A 19,395-nucleotide genomic window follows, 5' to 3' on the forward strand; every position below is an offset into this window, starting at 1 on the left:
TTACTTGCTCAACATCTTACTAACGAAGCATAATAAAATGAATAAACTGAAATGTTTTCACGAATTTTGAAGAAGGGGGTACCAGCCAAGCTACTGGCATGCTGTGGTCTGTGGAGCATTGTATCATAAACCTTTCCACAGAAATGCAATTTCTTAAAGTACAGTCTTGAACTCACAAGTATCAATGTCAAGACAGATTCTATCATTCTACCAGGGCTTCCTCCAAGCTACTTTAAAGATTTTATTAAACTTGTTCAGAAATAAAATCACCTGAGAAATCCTTGATACCTTGATAATAATAATAATTTTGATAATTAAAAGATTTGGCGCATAGATTTATTTTTTAATTTTTTTTTTTCTTTCTAAAAGGACAGAAGATCCTGAGTATTTAGGATAGTTACTAGGAATTTCATCGAACCTTTTGATCTTAAGCAGAGAGCATTCAGATGTTACAGGAAGTAACAATATATAACCAACAGAGAGATGGAAATGTAGGCAGACAGACATGCATTGATTTAAAACAACAACATTAAGATCTCTGTATATCAGAGAAAGGGCTTTCCCCTTCTCTGAAAATATATGTATACAAATACAAATCTTTGAGATGCTGCATCCTGTGGGATGCATGAGTTCTGTTTTCAGTGACATTTCAGTATCAATAGGCAAATGAGTTCTCACAAATACATAAAGTTTTTATTAGAGTTAGAAAATAACATTACTGAGCTGCCTCTGGTTATAAGAAACCACCATTCTGAAATTTCAATTAATTCCAATCAATATCTTGAATGCTTATTTAGGACCATTTTAATCATATTGAAACAATTAATAAGAAGTAGTTGTTTTCACTATCATAACTCTCCCCTCCCCATCTTTATAAAGATAGTCAACCAGAGCTAACCTCTGATTTTTTTACCCACATCTTAGTCATTTTAAGCTTCGTTTTTGACTACTGAATTGCAGATTGCTCCCAGAATAATGGTGGACTGAAGTTTAAACCAATTAACTATTACGTGTAATTTTTGCCAAAATGGAGAGGATACAAATTATTCCTTCTCTGAAATCAAATACAGCATTTCTATGTCTTTAGAATAAATTATTTATAAGAAAAATAATCATAGCCAGGCTGTTGGCACCTTCAACAACACCTTTTCAGAAATTAGGCCCATCTGCTTGTAGAGCTATCCTCCTAAGGCCACAGGTACCTGAAACTGAATGCATAAATCCTATTTCACTTGAAAGTTCTCCCACCACACAGCCTCCATATGCTCCAGCACAAATCAACAGTGAGATAGAAAGCAGCCTTCACTCCATCAAAATCTCAGAAGATGTCCATCCAGTTGCTACCCACAGAGGCAGAGAAGTAAGTCCTGCACAAGGCCAAGCTGCTTTCAATCACAACATATTTAGAATAGTAATGGGTTTTTAGTGCCTCATGGCAGAAGTTGCCCCTCCGAGTCACTGTGTTAAAAAGGTGTCTGTTAAGTGTTTACTCGCAGAAGCATAAACCGTGCTCTGGACTTCAAGTAAAGAAAGATGTCTATGACCTTCTCTAGAGAAAGACATTCTCAGATTAAAAAACAGGTAAACCAGAAACTGCACTGATTGTTCTTTGCTACTGGCTAGCCTTCTGTGTCTTTTTCCCTCAGCATCTTGAATCTTTGGCTCTCGTTCTGGATGAACCAGGCTTTTGTCACTGACCAGACAGGAAACTAAACAGATCATTTTTGGTCCTATAATTCACCTTCTAAGGTCAGGTAGCTAATTTTTTCTTAGTAGGCATTTGAAACTCACCTCACGTAAGTGAATTATTTATACATAGAATAACTTTCACAATGCGAAAATCAGTCCATTCACATAAAACAGTTACACACATGTTTAAAGTTAGGTATCTACTAAATGGTCTTGCTGAATCAGTACCTTCGTGCGAGAGCAGAAAATAATAATCAACATTTTGTTTCACGTTATTCCCAGATGAATTCAACTTCTAGAAGCTTATCATAAATGCCATGACATTTTTATCTGGTTCTTCTCACTGGGTCAAATCTTCAAAGAACAACCATGCCACACATTTCCAAATAGAAATATTTGTTATAGCCAATATCCAGCCCAAAGGGATCTCTCCATATGAGTGTACTGCTGGATTTTCGTGTTTTACAGGAATATAAAATAGAAAGTGGTTTATTGTTCAGTACTGAGCCTGTAACAGACTTCTAACTGGAAAACTGGAGACCATAAAACATCAAATGAACACATCTTTCAGTCTTGCTATCATGCTTGAAAGGAAATGATTTGCTTCATTAAGAATTCCACAGGTTAAAAACAAATTATCTCCATTTGTATTTATTTGCAGATCTAAAGAGCTATCAAGCTCACAGACCCCTTCTGGACTATTAAAACCAAACAATGCCAATTTTAAGAGTGCTCAGGAGGCAGCTTGCAAACAAGTAGCACCCAAAACCAGGGACAGATTTTCAGAAAACTCAAACTCCAACACATTGAGTTTATTTGGGGCATAAACAGGAACCAAACCCTTCTGAAAATCTGGGTTTTATTATGAATTCTGACTATTATTAAAAATCTGGCCTTCATTGAAGGTGCTGAGTACTTGAAAACTCAATTCTAGGTTCTCTTGAATTTCCTGTTGGAAAGCTAGTTTTATGCCAGAAAAAAAAAAAAAAAAAAAAAAAAACTGACTTTGAAATGTGTTTTAAAGGATTTTTGAAATATAATCAGCTACCAGAATACCTTTTAAAGATACGTTTAAATCCCTGGCACAGGAAAAAATTTAATTTGTTGTGTGACAACATCATTACATACCACACACTCAGTAGCATCACAGGACCAGAGAAATAAAAATATAAGCAATTTTCTAATAAAGAGTTGAAAACAAAGAAAATGTTTTTAGTTCAATTGGCAACAATTATAGTGCTCTGAGAAATTATGGTAAGAGTGCTGTTTCAGTTGACTAGGGTAACTGGATTAATTGCTGACATGAAATAGAGTGGCAGAATTTGGAAATGCAAAGACTCAAATCTAGGAGCCTAAAACTTTAAAACTACCTACACAAAAGGCTTTTATAAAGTCCAAACAAAGGCAGTTAAAAGAACAGGCTTTTAAGACTGGGAGAAATAACTTGAACAGGATGAAGCAGGTCCATACTGATCATTTGGCATTATTTTTCCCCTCTGAGCCACACCATTGTTCTGCCATTTAAAATAAATAAATAGATAGATAGATAGATAGATAGATAGATAGATAGATAGATAGATAATACTTCTTAGATCCTACATACTTGTAAGGAATGCTTCCCTTAGTGTTCACAGGAATATGAACTATGATGAGATAAACTAGACCTTTCCCATTTGAAATACTCCTGGAAAAGACAAGCTGCAATGGGCAAAATACTGTAATAAGGATTAGACATTCTTGGGCTTTTAGACATCTTCAAGACATCATCTTCAAGTGTATGATCCTCCGTAGGGACCAAGAAGGTCAATGGGAAAGGTAAACAATTGCCTGTCCAAAAGGATTAAAAAAAAAAAAAAAAGAAAAAGAAAAGTTATATAAAAAATACAGCTAAATCGATATATAATGTACACTAAATATCTTTTAAGAGGACAAGAAGAGGGAGTGTTTCACATTTATTTCTCAGGTAGTCTGCAATGTCTCATCTGCACTGTAACTGTGAAACATCTGGGGCTGATCCGAGACAGCTATTTTACCAGATGTGCTAGATAGTTTGTCCCTTCTTGGGCACAGTGATTTGGACACTGCCTGTGTAATAAGCCCGCAATCTTCCATCTCAAATGTTCCTTAAAGGGAAGTTTGTGATTCCTCTTCTTTCATATAATTTCTGAACATTCATTTCCTTCCTCTGCCTTAGGTGGAAGCTAAAATGAGGGATACACTCTTGAGGGATATTTCAGTAGAGACCAGCAGTGCCACATCCTCTTCCTCCAGCTGGTGACTGGTGGATGAGAGGACAGGCTGGGGAATGTGAGAATAGCTCTGTCTAGCATATCTTTCGATCTACCCCCTCAAAGCAGATAATATTCATTTCCAGCATGCTAATGCAAGATAACAAGGAGGTAAGAGCATTGTGTAAAATGATCTGTCTCATTTCATCCAATTCAGCCCAGCCAAAAATTAGCCCTACACCCACCAATGCCCTTAAAGGGACATGTTCCTTTTAATGTACACGGTGAAGAACGGGGAGGATAAGAGATGAAAAAGAAGAACTGTGATAACTGTGGTACCTAAAAGCTATAGTGAGCTCAATTAATTAGAATCTTCACTTGTTTAAAAAATGGTCTCTCTGTGCACATTTAAAAACTGGTAATAAAATATCACTACTGTACCACTATGGAGTATCTTTGAGATGCTCAATGAAATACTTGAATTACAAAGTAACAATTTCTATTGTTAGGAGTTGCTGCTATTCTCTTTTTATTGATGTCATAAAGTAGGTATTTATGAGATGAGGTTATTAAGATCAATAGTATAAATGGAACACCTAATTCTCTCTTTTTCAGGCCAGCACAAAGCATTCCTCCGGTGGAATCTGTGAGAATAAAAGGTGACTGGATACTGTCAGTTAACCCTAATCCAAATGCAAAGAGCTCACCCTATTAACAATGAGTCATTTTTTACATGTTTCTTAGATCTAAAACTATCTTGTCCCTAAGTAGCCTTTATGAAATGTACAGATTTGAATTCATTGCAGGACTGGATTTGCCACAACTAACACTGGAACCCTATTTTTTCCTTTTTTAAAATGAGAAAAAGAAGATGGAAGATTTTATTTTACCATCCTTTTAGTGGTGTGTTTTTAATAAATATGATCCTTCTTTGTGAAAAAAAATCCTTTTGTAAAAACAAAAAATCTCAGATTATACGGCTGATACTTCAAAGAAATCTTTGCATTGACTGAATAATGAGCTGCAAAGAAACTATGGTATGGACTTGAATCCATCTACTAATGAAGAATTGAACTTGCATTATACTCACAGTTTCACTACCCAGCCCAAATTGCAGAAGACAATGCTTTTGAGCCAAGTGCAGTCACCAAACTATCTCAACTCTTTCTAGTGATCTGATTCTTGTCTGTCATTTGCCTATTTCACTTGTAATCAGAATCACCATCAGTCACTGCTAATTTAAACTCATGATTAAATATATCAGCCTAGTTTAGTGGTCATCACTAAGAGAAAGGATTTGCCAACAGCTGATCATTTTGTTGTTCCTAATGACTCTGCTCCTAGAATTCCATTCTACAAGGACTTGTTCACATCAGTAAGATTTACACATAGGAACACAGGTTTGAAAAATTCTTTAATCATGAGATGCTGCAGAACACTCAGTTCTCCATCATTAAATGGAGAAATATTTTACAAAATACTTTTTTTTCGATTTACATTATAAAACTTAGAAGTCCGATTAACATCAGCAAGACAGAAAAATATATATATATAATATCATAAAATCATGTTATCCTTCTAGTATTGTTCAGTATTCTGCACTAATCATGTATTTATAAAAGATGTCGCTTTTAAAAAATGCACTGCAAAATCTGCTCCAATACTTAAGGTTAATACATTAACCTTAAAAGACATACATGTCAACTTTAATGTCTTATCTTACATCACAAGATATTCATTCACATTTAGATTAATTGTTTTGGTTGGGGTATTTTACAATGAGTTTGAAACAGTTAGAAAACTGAGACACCAGTTTCTACTGTAACCTTTCCCAGTGAAACTGTCAAAAGAGAAAAAGTTCAATACTTCACACCAGTTTTCTGTGTGACTACACATACAAACTCTACACGCATCCAAGTGACTGTTTTTAGACACAGCCAATTTGCTTTAAAAATTCAAATACATAAACAGTTGCATCCCAACATAAATAGTAATTTGCTGGTAAAGTCTTGTCCACCTTGCTTATACAGCCCTGAGGGTTGCAAAAATGATAGAAAAGCTCTTGACAGGTTTTGCACTGTCAGCTACTGCACATCAGCTTCTGTCTGGTGCCAGGGAAGGGTGTACAAAGCAGTGCGGGGATGAGGGAAGAGAGATGGTGCAACTCAGCTCCGTGGTGCATCCCCAGACACAGACCCACACATGCATAGAACTCCTACTCAGCCCTCTTCTCTGCCCTGTGGTGTGTGGTCAGGTGCCGCAAAACCCTTACAGGGCTAATACAAAGCTAATATTTATGTCATGCTTTGAAAGGTGTTTGAGGAGGAAAAGACCCCTGCTTGTCTGCCAGGCTGTCTGTTCCCCCCAGTGTACTCAAAGCCTCTTTACTGTTATACCACAAAGTGTGAATCAGAGAGAATAAGAAACAAAACAGTTCTGTATGGCAAAACTGAGTAACAATGTGAAAGCTGCATACTGTGCAATGCCATTATATAACTTTGAATCTTTTGTTCCAGAAAACATTATTAGATGCTTAAATACAGGCACTGCTATAGCATAATTGTTTGTGATTACAGAAATAAAAGGAAAAGCTAAAAAGCAACACTGTATTACTTCTGTAAGCCTGCTAAACCTTTGCTGTAGGCACCAGCATAAGACAAGGGACAAGGAAGACACCATTGACTCCTTCTTAAAAAAAAAAAAAAAAGCTAAAAGGTAGAAGAGTAATTCTCTGTTGCTCTGTTCTGACCACTGAGCATGGTTGGTTTCTTGAGTGATGTTGTTATGGCTTTAGTTACTTTAGCTTTAGTGGAGCTGTGCTGTTCTGTGGTAGTACTAATTGTAGGCTCTTTTCCTCTATTGAAAAAAATGTCAAAAAGAAAATAAAAATACTATTACCAAAATACTTGAAACATTAGTTTGAGATTTGAAAAAATCAATTTGACTTTTTTCTTTTTCCAGACACTGATGTCCATTTAGCCACCCCCCAAAAAATCCATTTGAAAATTTTCAAGTTAACACTTGCAATCATCTTTATTTATAACTTTACAGAGAGATTGCTGCCAACAACATGCACTTTTATGTTTTGTTTTGTTTAATAATTCTGGAGAAATCCATAAGTAAGATTGTTGTTACCATAGTAAGTCCTTGATTTAGCTGACAAAGATTTAGCTACAATGTCCTAAGGATGTAGAAGTAAATGAAGACTTTATCCTTCTTTTCTGGTCTGATCCCAGAAGATTCTTGGGCTAGATTATCTTCTATAAAGTGTTTTGCCACAATGTCTCTATGGACAACCACCTCCTTAAAAAGACAGCATAATAATCTAATAAAAATCCCATCTATGGAGATCCATTACTGTGCAACTGGGAAAACCAAACCAAACAACATACTAATATAAAAACCTTAGTGAATTCCTTGGTGCATTATATGCACTACCACATTTACAAATGACCACATGGATTGTGTAATATTGTGGAGAGTTTCTTTTATAGTTCCCTGTGGGCTAAAATGTTTAGACACAACCAAGATGAGCAGAGGGGCCACTTGTAGATTTAACTGGGAATTTTTCTGTTTTTCTGTTTTTATGGGCTTGTATCTCAGCCATATCATTGCTTTAAAAATTGCTTTTGTAGTTAGTAGCAGGAGAGCTTGACCTCAACACAGTAACAACATATGTATTCCTTTAAGTAAGCTCTGCATAGGACTGCAAATTGAAATGTAGAGAGATATTAGCTGTGTGAGTTAAGATGTCATTAGCTAAACTGCCCAGGAAGGGTAAATTTGTCAATTGTCATTAGCACATTTTTTATCCTGGTACTTTAGAGATCAAAAGTGTTAACCTGGAAATGGCATTCTGATTTAAATCTTTTTAATGTTTGGAAGGATTGGTCATTTCTTTATGATATTGCATTGCTTTTTGAGGAGAGTCCTTCCTTCATTCAGCACCTGCAAATTGCCTGTATGAGGATCTCACTTAAGAAAGGAGAAAAGGATCCTTTCAGTTGTTTCTCGAGTTACTTAGATCTGTCATAAAACTGTCACTTTGGATTATTGCTTAAATGTTGGCTGCAGGCTGAAAACCGTATGTCCATGCAGCACTCACCCACTGCAGGAGGGGTTTATAAAAGGGAAATTGTTGCTCTGCAGGGAGATACCTGTTAACCTTATTCATTTGTAAAACTGGTTACATATTTTGGCACTTGCTTGTGCAGTTTGACATTGACAAAGCTTTTGACAAGATGAAGTAGATATATGATATTTATGTGAGGTTCTCAGAAACTGCACATACAGAGCAAGCTTTATTAAGTAGACCTGGGTGCTCCATGTCAACCAGCAGCTTGTTGCAGGAAAGACCTCAGAGTTTCTGCCCTTTGCCCTTTAACGAGATACAAAGCTGGGATGCTGGTGATACTCAAAATTAGCAGTTCTAGCTTTATGTGTATTTGTCTGTTTTGCTGTTCACATGCCCTTTACCGGCCTACAGGTTGCATGGGACAGACACTGGGAAACAAGAAGCTTGTCTTAAGGGATGTTAGCAGTTTCAATTCCTATAAACAGCAATTCTCAGAAAAAATGGAGGATTTACTCAGTGCTTTTCTGGACTAGTTTCTGTACAACTGTGTGTATTTTGTTTTATAGTGAAGAAATAATCACTAAATAATGCCAAACTGAAGTTAAGAATATTGTAAATATGTCTACATGCATACATAACCTAGATTTTTTTTACCAATCTGCCTTAAAATCACAACTAATTGCATTTAATCTGGAAGGTATTTTTCTACAGTTACCACTGCAGTCTGACTATCTTGAAATTATTATCATTGGGGAGTTCTGGTTTGCATTAATAGTCACTGATTTCCATCAAAGTCCAAGTGTTTCCACAAATTTTTCACGTGGAAGAAGTCTGGCATATCTGTGGAAGAAAAGAATGAAAAACAAATGAGGGATTGTACTATGACCTCTACAAATCTTCCACCAAGAGAAAAGGTTGCTTTACCTGAGCTGTGTAGCTGCTGGCTAAGGTGCAAGGAAAAGACTAAAACCAGGAGAAGTCTGGAAATAAAAGATTAGGTGATGGAGGTAGATGGCAAGTGGCCTGACCCATGAAAAGCTCTATCTCTGAAAATATATTTGAGGGAAATCCATCTGAACATTCTGAGGACTGGGATTTTCATAAATTTACATCAGACTGCCCAATAAGAAAGTTTTATAGCACTGGCATTCAGTACTCATGCACAAACACCATAGGATATGTCTGGTTCATTTTTGCAGGGCCTGAATAACCAGACCACTGTTTAGGACATCATGCTACTACTGCACGTTGTTCACAGCCAGGCTGTGGATTTGCTATGAATCTAATCCATCCCTGCAGCTGACTAATGCTAACATGGAGGTTGTCAAGAAAAGGAAATAAACAAGAAGATGAAACAGTTCTGTCATTTTGTTGTAAAAGCTGGTTTTGCTTGTGTTTAAAATGGTTCAAGGTCTAGTGTTGCAGGCAGATTTCCTTCAGTTTTTTGCAAGACTAAAGTATCTACCATATCCCAAAATTGTCTCATGGAAATTCTTCCACAACCATTCTCACCATGGTTACCCTCCTCACTCTGTCATCATGTGTTTCCTTTGCAAGCATGCTATATCACTGCCTCACACCATGTCTTTTTGGGGCACACTCCATTTCTTAGGCAGAAAGGGATAACAAAGTAGTGTCAGGCTGTTACATTGTTTAGGGATTTCAGTTGGGACAAGTATGGAAAAATACACATTTGCAACTTAGCCAAACCTCTGAGCCTCCCTCTCTACCTCCAGACTACCAGTATTTTCTGTTCTACTTTCCAACCCTGCTGTGACACAGCAAGACATTTGGATTTTTCCCCTGATTACATATAAGCTTTGCAATATGACTGCTGTATTGCAGGCTGGGATTTCATATATTGTAATCAAGTATGATCAATTCACTGCAGGTGCTATGGCAGGCAGAGGATGATGCAGTCCCTGTTTTCTACATGCTCCCAACCTAACCTATAAATGTGGCTACCAATAGGGGTGATTGGCAGTGCCTTTCGCACTGTGAGGAGATAATTGTGGTGCTGTGATATAAGCAAGTGAGGCTTATCCTGCAGTTTTGCTATTGTGGAAAAAAAAAAAAATCAGATAAGAACCATATGGGATAAAATACTAGGGTTACAGCAATACAATTACAGGGTCACTTTGTCCAGGCACAGGTTGACTGAGACACCTTGACTAAATTTTTCAACTATATGTATGCAAGCAAAAAATCCAAAGGACAGTAGACACTAACTATTTCTGACTCAACTTACTGTGACCACTGAAGAACATGAGAATTTTCAATGAGGAATTAATGTTATGAAGGGGTTTAATATTATATAGCTCGTGGCACACCAAAGATCCTTAGCTCTTAGCTCATGATAATCCGGATAGAATTTAACCTGCAAAACTTAAAAGGTGAGTCTGCATTACTTTTAAGTAGAGAAAAAAAAATCTATTTTATACTGTCTTTCATGTCCAATCCAAAGCTCTTAAAGTTAATAGGTCTCTTTCTCCCAGTTTCAGTAGGTTTTGGATCAGATCCTGATAGTCACAACACCTAACTGTGTGATATGTAAAAATGTCCTTTTTAAGTGCTCCTTGCAATCAGATAAAACTCCTTCCTAAATGGCATCATTCAATATACAGATTGTAGCAGGTAATTGTAATTGTAAATTACTGTAGCAAGCTTAGAATCAACTATTTAAGTACTCACCTGGCAAAACTGCAAAAGCCAACATTTTTTCCCCTTACTTTCCAGTATATATTTCATTTTTCATGGCTCCTTAACTCTGATATTGAAGTGGGCAATTTGGACTGAAACTTGGCATAGAAGTTTTCAGCCTCCAAGCAAATATTTGTCAATTAAAAATCATGAGACTGTTGAATAAAACTTGGCAAACTGTTCTAAAACTATATACATGGTAAGTATATTTGCAAAGTATTAATGCACAGGGTATGCACACTTTCTGGCAAAACATACTCTCACGCACATTTGTACAAACACAAAATACACAAATACAATCTCCTTGCACACCAGAATTCCCCATAATGTCTTTCTGATGATTGTGTCTCAGAGATCTAAGCATGAGCTTTAGTTTTGATGTACCTTCCATAACAAGGAATGCTTGGGATTTTCTATGACTGGCATAATAGAGTCTAATCCCTCCAGAAGGGGACTTAGTGAATAATATGCATACAGGCACACATTTTGAGAGCACATACTTCAAAAATATGGAAATAGAAGCATAAAAGGTAAATTCATTTTACATGTAGGATAAAAGTGTAGAATATAAGGCTTTTTACAAATTTCTATACAACAAGAAGAAAAAGGGAGGAAGGGACAGAAGTATTTCAAGAGACTCTATAATACCTAATGCTTAATTATTTAGTTGTAATCACCGTATTATAACCTCATAATACCAACAACAGAAGCACAGGGAAGCCTTCACTGTCATCAAATTTAATGAGATTTGAGGCTGACCATCAGCTACCAGGACATCTCAAACCTTGTAGCACTCCGTCTTGGTGCTTCATGATCAGCAAATGAGATATAAATGGATGGGGAGAACTTGCAGCCAGGAATTCACTGCCCAAAGTTGAGGGAAGAATTAGGATGAGAATAAGAATAAAAGGTGCCATTCATGCCAAACCAAACATGAGGGGCTTAAAGCCAGCACACTACCCAGAAAGAATGACTAAAAGACCAGAGGTCTACTCACCTCCAGCACAAAGATATTTTATCAGCTTTCTTCTTCAGTGACTGTAAGTGACTCAATAGATTAACTCATATGGCAGACACTACACTACAATGAAAAATAACCAGTTAAATTTGGGGCAGATTGAGAGCTTTAATTTAAAAATGTCCATGCTTGTCAATTCAATTAGTTGAGAATTTGCTGGCAAGACAAGCTAAGTAACTCTTGCCAAAGCATAAGAAAAAACCAGACTCATCAGATAACTGTCTGAGGCAGGTATGACCCACCAGGCTAGACACTTCCCTCTGTTTTATAAGTTTCCTCTACTGCATCCATATGCCAGTATCATCCCTTCCCTGAATTGGGAACAGGCTCTGCCATTGCAAGCAGCCTATTTTGCCATCTTGTTCCTCTTTCAGTCTGTGTCAGTCTAAATCCTTCCTTCTATTCTGTTGTGACAGAGGACGCAGTGGTGTTCATATCTGCCCATCTGTAAGCGCCTACCCAACTCATGACCTAATAGCTATATTTTCTAACAGCTGAAACAGGTATCCCAGAGGTGTAGGAGGACAGACCCATGTTACCAGGGGTACCTCCTAAAGCTCTTACAACAAATAGCACTGGGTTGTGTTTTTTGTTTTGTTTTGTTTTTTCTTTGTTTTTCTCTGCAACTCTATACACTTTAAAAAAAAAAAAAAAAAAAGCTGTGATTATGTGGTATACATCTAATTAAAATGTACTATAATTGTTGAAGTATTCTACTGAAGTCATTTTCTTTTTCAAGCGACAGGTTTACCAGATGATAAAACTTGTCTTGTGGTTTCTCTGCCCTTGCCAAGAAGCTCAGAGCTAAGTACAGAGGGTGGGGTCAGTCCTGGACATCAACCCCCCCTCTGTGAATGGCAGCATTCTTCACTAAGCTCTCATGCTCAAGACTTAAGTCAGGCTTTTTGCCAAACACTCAAGTCCAAGACAAATAGCCTATGTGGGTGTTTTGTGCACAAAGATGACTGAGGTTCATTTTAGCTAGATGGATAAACCTTTTGAAATCCGGCTTGTTAGAACTGACTATATTATAGATCAGAGTTAGCTGTTTATTGAAAAGCACTGAGACAGAAATGTAAATTACCCAGGAATCAGAATGACCTGGGAGTGAAGTACCAGTGGCTCTTGGCAAATGTATTGTCACCTATTCTAACAAACAATGTCACCATTTATGTATGGTGACTTCATTTCTTTTTTTTTTTTTTTTTTTTCAGTGACTACGCTCAAGCTATGTCTTTTCATATTTTCCCTTCTTCTACAGAAAAATAGTGTGCAAATGTATGGAATTTGCAAGGAAAAATTCAAGACCCAAAATATCCTGACTTTTTTTTTTTAATATTTTTATTTAATATAGCTCCATTCTATAAGGGCTATCTTCTGTTGGTGACAGGGATGAAATTTCCTTATGTATGAAAAACCTGTGTGACCCTAAACCCCTTAGACTCCAATGCTCTAAGGGGCCCAGAATTGCTCTATGTGCTAGACCACTGGTTTTGTTTGGTTTTATTTTTAAGTCAGCAGCTGAAGCTCCAGTTTATGAACTGGAGTTGTCATTGAGTTTAGGTCACCATCAAAACACAGAGCATTCCTGACTTATCTTGTACTTCCAAGCTCTTTTCCCCCTCTGGGTCTCCTCTAACTTGTTTCTGACCATTTTTCCATTTAAGCAGAGAGGAGAGTATATAATCTTTCATAACTGCCCAAAACTTTGGAACCCAGAAAGTACAATCTGGGATGTCACTTTGTATGATATGAATTTAGGGGAAGGGAAAACTTCTGCAAAACACAGCGTCTCTTGCATTAAAGGGGTATTTTCCTAGGGTACTGGAACATACTTAAAAGTTTTATCTCCCTCCCCCCCCAGAATCAGTCTTTACCCTATCCTTTTTCTTGCCTGGGAGAATGGGCCTGTTTTCATTCTGAAGGCCTGCTCCAACTCAGTAACCAACAAAAACAAAAGGAGTTGTTGTTGAAAGGTACCACAGCCTGCCATGGTCTACAACCATGAGGAAAGTACAGCCTGGAGAACAACACTACCATGGGTTTCAGTTGCATTCTGTGAAGACTGTCAGTCTCTGTTCAGACTTGCACTCCTTACTGGCATTGCCAGTAGTGCTGTTAGTGTATACATGTTATTTAACCAAGGGCAATGCCATGGAGGGACACTCACATGACTTGAGTCAGGGCCACAGGCAGTGCTATCAGGTTAGCACACAATTCCACTGAGCTGATGTAGCTTGTTCCTCAGAATTTAATTTGATAAGATTTAACCCAGACTGTGCTAACATGGCTATTCTTTTGGTGCACTTACTGTGCAGTGGAGTCAAACTTCAAGAGCCAAAGAAACAGTGCTCTGGGATTTGAACATGCATACCCTTCGACCTGTGCTGAAAAGCACCATGTAATTTCATATTAGGACTCATGGAAACCAGAAGACTGCAAATGTTCTGTCTGCTGATGATCCAGGCTGCGTTTGACCCAACAGGGTTGGAAATAAAACCTGGCAAAATCAGGTCTTTGTTGATTAATGTGGCGTTGACAGCACCCTAATGGGTTCTATTAGAAGCATGGCAATTATTGTGGTGTTTATGGTGCACTTCTATGGAGTTTGCAAAATCGTGCATTCTGCACACATCCTAATTACAGAAACATTCTGGAAATACCTTAACAAAACATAAGAGCATTTACAGGTAAAATTGCCAAGTTTTCATAAGGTAAATGCAGCTGTAATACATCCTATTGATCAAAGTACATTAAAATTTCACAGACCAAATAATGGAAACAAAACAAACTATTGAATAGCAGCTTATTCCATAAACACCATTCATCCCGTGTTCAGAATAAACATAGGATTCTACAGGAAAACTATGTGATGATCTTATAATTAATATTAATATAAGGCATATACATAAATGGGTTAAATTAAGGCTGAATGGTCAAGTTTAATTTTGGCATTACCTAAATCTGTTTGCTTTACTCTGCAGTTATTATACATTACTATAAGAACAATAATGTGTATTAGTTCAATTCTATTTTGTTCATAATTCTATCTAGTGGTTACTGTTGCGCAGCAGTGACCACTAAAACATTGTTCCCAGAGCAGCTAGAGTAACCGCTAGATTTTGCATTCAGTTGTGAAGTAAATATTTCAAAATAATCAACAGCAACTATATCAAGATCCACATTACATGCTACAAAACAGACATGAATTTGGCACGTGTTTTCCCTGCCCACCCATGAACAACAAGTAGTGCAGAGCGTGGTTTGTGTCACCCGATGTGCTGTTCCTGTCCCCCCACCATCAAGGTGGCTTTCAGCCCTGTAAGTACCAGTTGCTAATAGGTCTGTTTCACAACTTTTTCTTCAAAAGCTCCTTTCTGTTACACTCCTGGCATCTGTTTCTTTTCCCTTAGGAGCTGCTTAACCTAGGTGCATAACACTGTTTTGTAGAGAATCAAGGCCTGATCCAGCAGTCACTGAAGTCATTTTCAGTACAGTTCAGTAGGGCTATACAAGCCAAAGTAAAAGAAAAAGAAAGAAAAAAGAAAAAAGAAAAAAAAAAAAAAAAGGACAGGCAGGTCAGATTGACAGGATCATCTAGAGACTCTCATAGGTGAATAAGGGGCACAATGACAGAAGGACCATGGCTATCAGTGGTGTAACTCCACATGCCTGTTTGTCGTTAGTTTGCATTGCAGCAAGCAGCAGGTTGTTACAGCCCCTGTGGTTTCTCTCCTTTATGCCATCACTAAGCACATTATTCCCTCCTTGCTCTCAGAAAGAAATCTTACTTGAGCCCAACTTCTTTGTGGAGGCACTTCTTGCAAAACTTCCCATCAGCATTACTGGACAGCGGATAAGGCAGTACATGGACAACAGGCAGCTGAGCTAAGTGAGATTCATGCACAAACATTGGCCCATTTCTGTATCACTTGGGACCTCTTTCCCAAATATCAATGTTAAATTGCTTTTGGCTGTGCAACAGGTCTGCTAGCACTCATAGCTGCACACTGGAAAATGAACCTTTATTCTTTGACACCTGATTCAATCAGCTTTCTGTACAATCTCTCTCTGTTTCTGGTTGCAAAGCTGGAATTGATACCTTATTTTAAGTCTCATAATCTGAAACTGTACAAGATTGAGGATATGAGTAGGCCAACCACAAGCAGCTGAGGTACAGCCCTCAGCTGGGACTTGATAACTGCATGCATACGTGCTTCTAGCCTGTTGCAAATATGAAATGAAACTGGTTGCCTGAAACCAAACTCAGAGTGGATTTAAGCCACTTCCTGGGTAGTTTGAGCTTATTTGTTTTTCACATGCATCAGATCTACACGGACATGTCTCAGCAGACAGGCGGCAAGTTTAAAAGACTCCCTCTGTCAAGCAGGGAAAATCTCACTAGTCAGGCCTCTAGGTTGTAAGATGTTTGGGACAGGACCAGATTTTCATTTTGTATTTAAGCAAACTTGTGCAATAAGTCTTAGGTCATTACTAAAGGTACAAGGCAGCAAATTAATAAACATAATGACATATATAAACATTAATGGTTTGGTGTTATGGTTATTATTATAACAAGACAATTTTACTGTGAAGGTTAATTCATTAAGGTCTGAAAAATACTTGGAGGTCCCTATAAGAAAGGAGTTAAAGAAATGCAAAACTGTTACTTTGCTATTGTGTTATTTATCAGCTGTCTGGTTAGCATTTGTGCTCAGTCCGCAGGTTTCACATGTAAATCAAATGCAATGAGACTACGACAATTCGCAAGATTTACACAGATGGGACCTGACCAGCCCTCTCTGAAGTCATCGGAGGTGGTCTGGGTTCCCAAATGACTGTAAATAGGAGACAAAAACATAAGTATAATTTACTTTTATAAAACTTTTAATTAGCTTAATAAAATATCTCTGCATAAAAGCATATAGCTTGTAAAAACCCAGACCTTCTCCATACCAGAGCTGGTGTGGATCAGGATAATAGACACAAAGAATTTCATTACCATGTTAATACAATAGGGAAGTCTCCTGTCTCTCTTTTGAATAACCTCTCATGCAAATTTTGCATGTTGACCATGACACCAGACCTTCTTAGGGCACTGAGTTGTGTTTCCCTATGCTTACAATATATTTGATTTTCAACACAAAACTGCAGACTCATCAAAAGCCCACCTTTCTGCCAGCATTCAATTATTTAAATACTATACAATGTGGGTTTTTTCCACCTGGAATCCTGCACAAAGTACTTCAGGCAAGCTCACAAATAATATAATATGAAAAGGGAAAATAAATCCAAGTGGGAAGAAATTTTAATCGATGGGGTCCTTTTTAGCTATTAGTTTCCACCTTTCCTCACCTTTGACCGGTAGTTTAAAAAGCTGCTTCCAAAACGCATTTAAGCATACGACAAACATATATATCCAAATTCTCTCCACAGTAATGATTCTATAATTTTCTTCAAGCCAAAAGCAGGTTTATTTGGAATTAGGGTCATTATCTGCCCACACACTGAATTATTTGACCACATGTTAAACATTTGAACTATGCAAAGGTTCATTATTGTTATCCAATTACAATATGTTTAGTTTCTCATGCACATAATTAATGATGGAATATTTATAAATATACAGGCTTTGCAGTATTTAAAAAATGTAACAAACAAAATCCGTGAATAATAAATGTATAAGGATATTCCTAACATAAGCATGATGCTAACAAAGTATTTTTTACTGTGTGCCATATTCTGACCTCAGTTCTTAGAGATCACAATGCCAAGGAAGTGGTAAAATCCATAAAGGTTGGTTTCAAACATTTCCCCTTTTTATAGACAAAAGTTTACTTTGTCTTGTACAATGGTGCTTGAACTAATCATATGGAACGATTTTGTACCTCTTCAGGAGTAAGAAAAAACAGAATTATTCCTTTATGTGCTTGCTAGAAAAATCCCCCCAAAAATCCCCCCCAAAATGTAATATTTATGAAAGAAGTACATCCAGTTTTATGTTCAAAAGTGTGATACACCAAAATGAAGAACCAAACTCTTTTTAAGAATGCATATGAGCTGCCATATGCATACACTAGTTTCTTCTTCAAAAATCTAAAAAATTAATAGCTCTGTGGTTTAACCTAGCATTACTGTCACACATCTGTCTCCATGCATCGCCAAGCAGGATGGCTCTGAAGGCCCAAGAGGAGCTACCAGTCAAACTGCAACTGTGCTGTGTTTCTGGTTGCTGCAGCCCCATGTGCCAGGACAAGGGCACTCCTGGCACACGGTGCCTGCAAGTTGCAGAGGTTTGCCATGATTCACCACAGGCAGGACACTCTCGTTCTCTGTGTGCATCCTGAGTGCTGCTCAGGAGTACATTTAATGGGTTCAGTGAGGAGTATGTTTAATGGGTTCAGTGTACATCTCCCACAGGCTAAATCACTCCCTGCCCCACACCTCCACCAAGCATTTCCAAGTGCCCCAGTGGAAGCCACTCTGCACCCTGCATCTGACCACAGACGTCTCCCCATTCTATGTCCTGAGGAGGAGCAGCATGTGGGACCAACACAACAGTCTTTGAGTGAACCACACCGCCGAACACTTTCCTTGCACTGGATGCTGCCCCTACAGACTCGTCTTAGAGATGGATGAAGAAAAGGGAAAATCTCCCCTGATTTCAGTAGGTTTGGGGTCAGATTCCAGGCCCCAGGCAAGTTTTGCTTCAGAAGAGCTTAGAGCCTGAAAAATAAATCTATGTCTTTGTTGCCTAAATGTAATTTGATTCTAGTTGTCATGAATAGGACGTAAGAAATGTGGAAATATCTGTATATGTTCCTTTCTCAAACAGTGGGTGCCATTAGAAAGCATAATAGCATTCCGGACTATTGATTTTACCACAGTATTTCCTTGCTTAGAGTGTTTTCCACTATGAGGTATTTGTACCATGCCATGGTAAATGTTATTTTTAACGGAGCTCACTGTACTCTTGTTTGAGAAACTATGTGAACAATGTGAGCTCTCTCACAATGCTGAGTTGCTCAGCTGGCCTGTCTGATGTCCTATTTAAAAAGAAGAAAAAAAAAAAAAAACAAAAAGCAACGTGTAAGAAGAGCTAAATTGAATGTAAAGATGAAATGCAGCAAAAGGTAGATACTAAAAATGCTAGAGTGAACCCCAATGTAGTATTCTAGATAACGAAGATATTAAATATGGATTGTACTCATAGGTAGAGTTTAGATTTTGACTATATTTGCCTAGATCAGAAACAGACACCCAGACCAGACCTCATTTATCTTCCAAACCAAATACAGCTTAAGTCATATAAGATGCCTTTTTTTTCTTTTTTTTCCTTTTTTTTTTTTTCTGAATACTTTTCAGTAATTCTGTAACTTTGCTAAGAGATTCACTTATTCCACTGTAGGATAATGGCGAAACGGTAGGAGAAAAGGAATACTTTCGAACTCACAGAGAAGGTGAGCGTGTTTCTAAATTAAAAGCAGCATAACTAAATGTAAAGCAGTCCATCATAATAAGGTCCAAGTTTCATTTAAATGAAATCAGCATAATTTTTGCCCCTAACTTAAGATTACAACAAACTGATCTTTGTTCATATAAATTGACACAATACTTCTTTTTCTGGATCTGAGTTCTTAATCTCATAATTTGCAATGACTAAGAGTTTACCAAATGCTTACAAC

This window comes from Anser brachyrhynchus (genome assembly GCF_964034855.1).
Source record: "Anser brachyrhynchus genome assembly, chromosome: 5".
NCBI lineage: Eukaryota > Metazoa > Chordata > Aves > Anseriformes > Anatidae > Anser > Anser brachyrhynchus.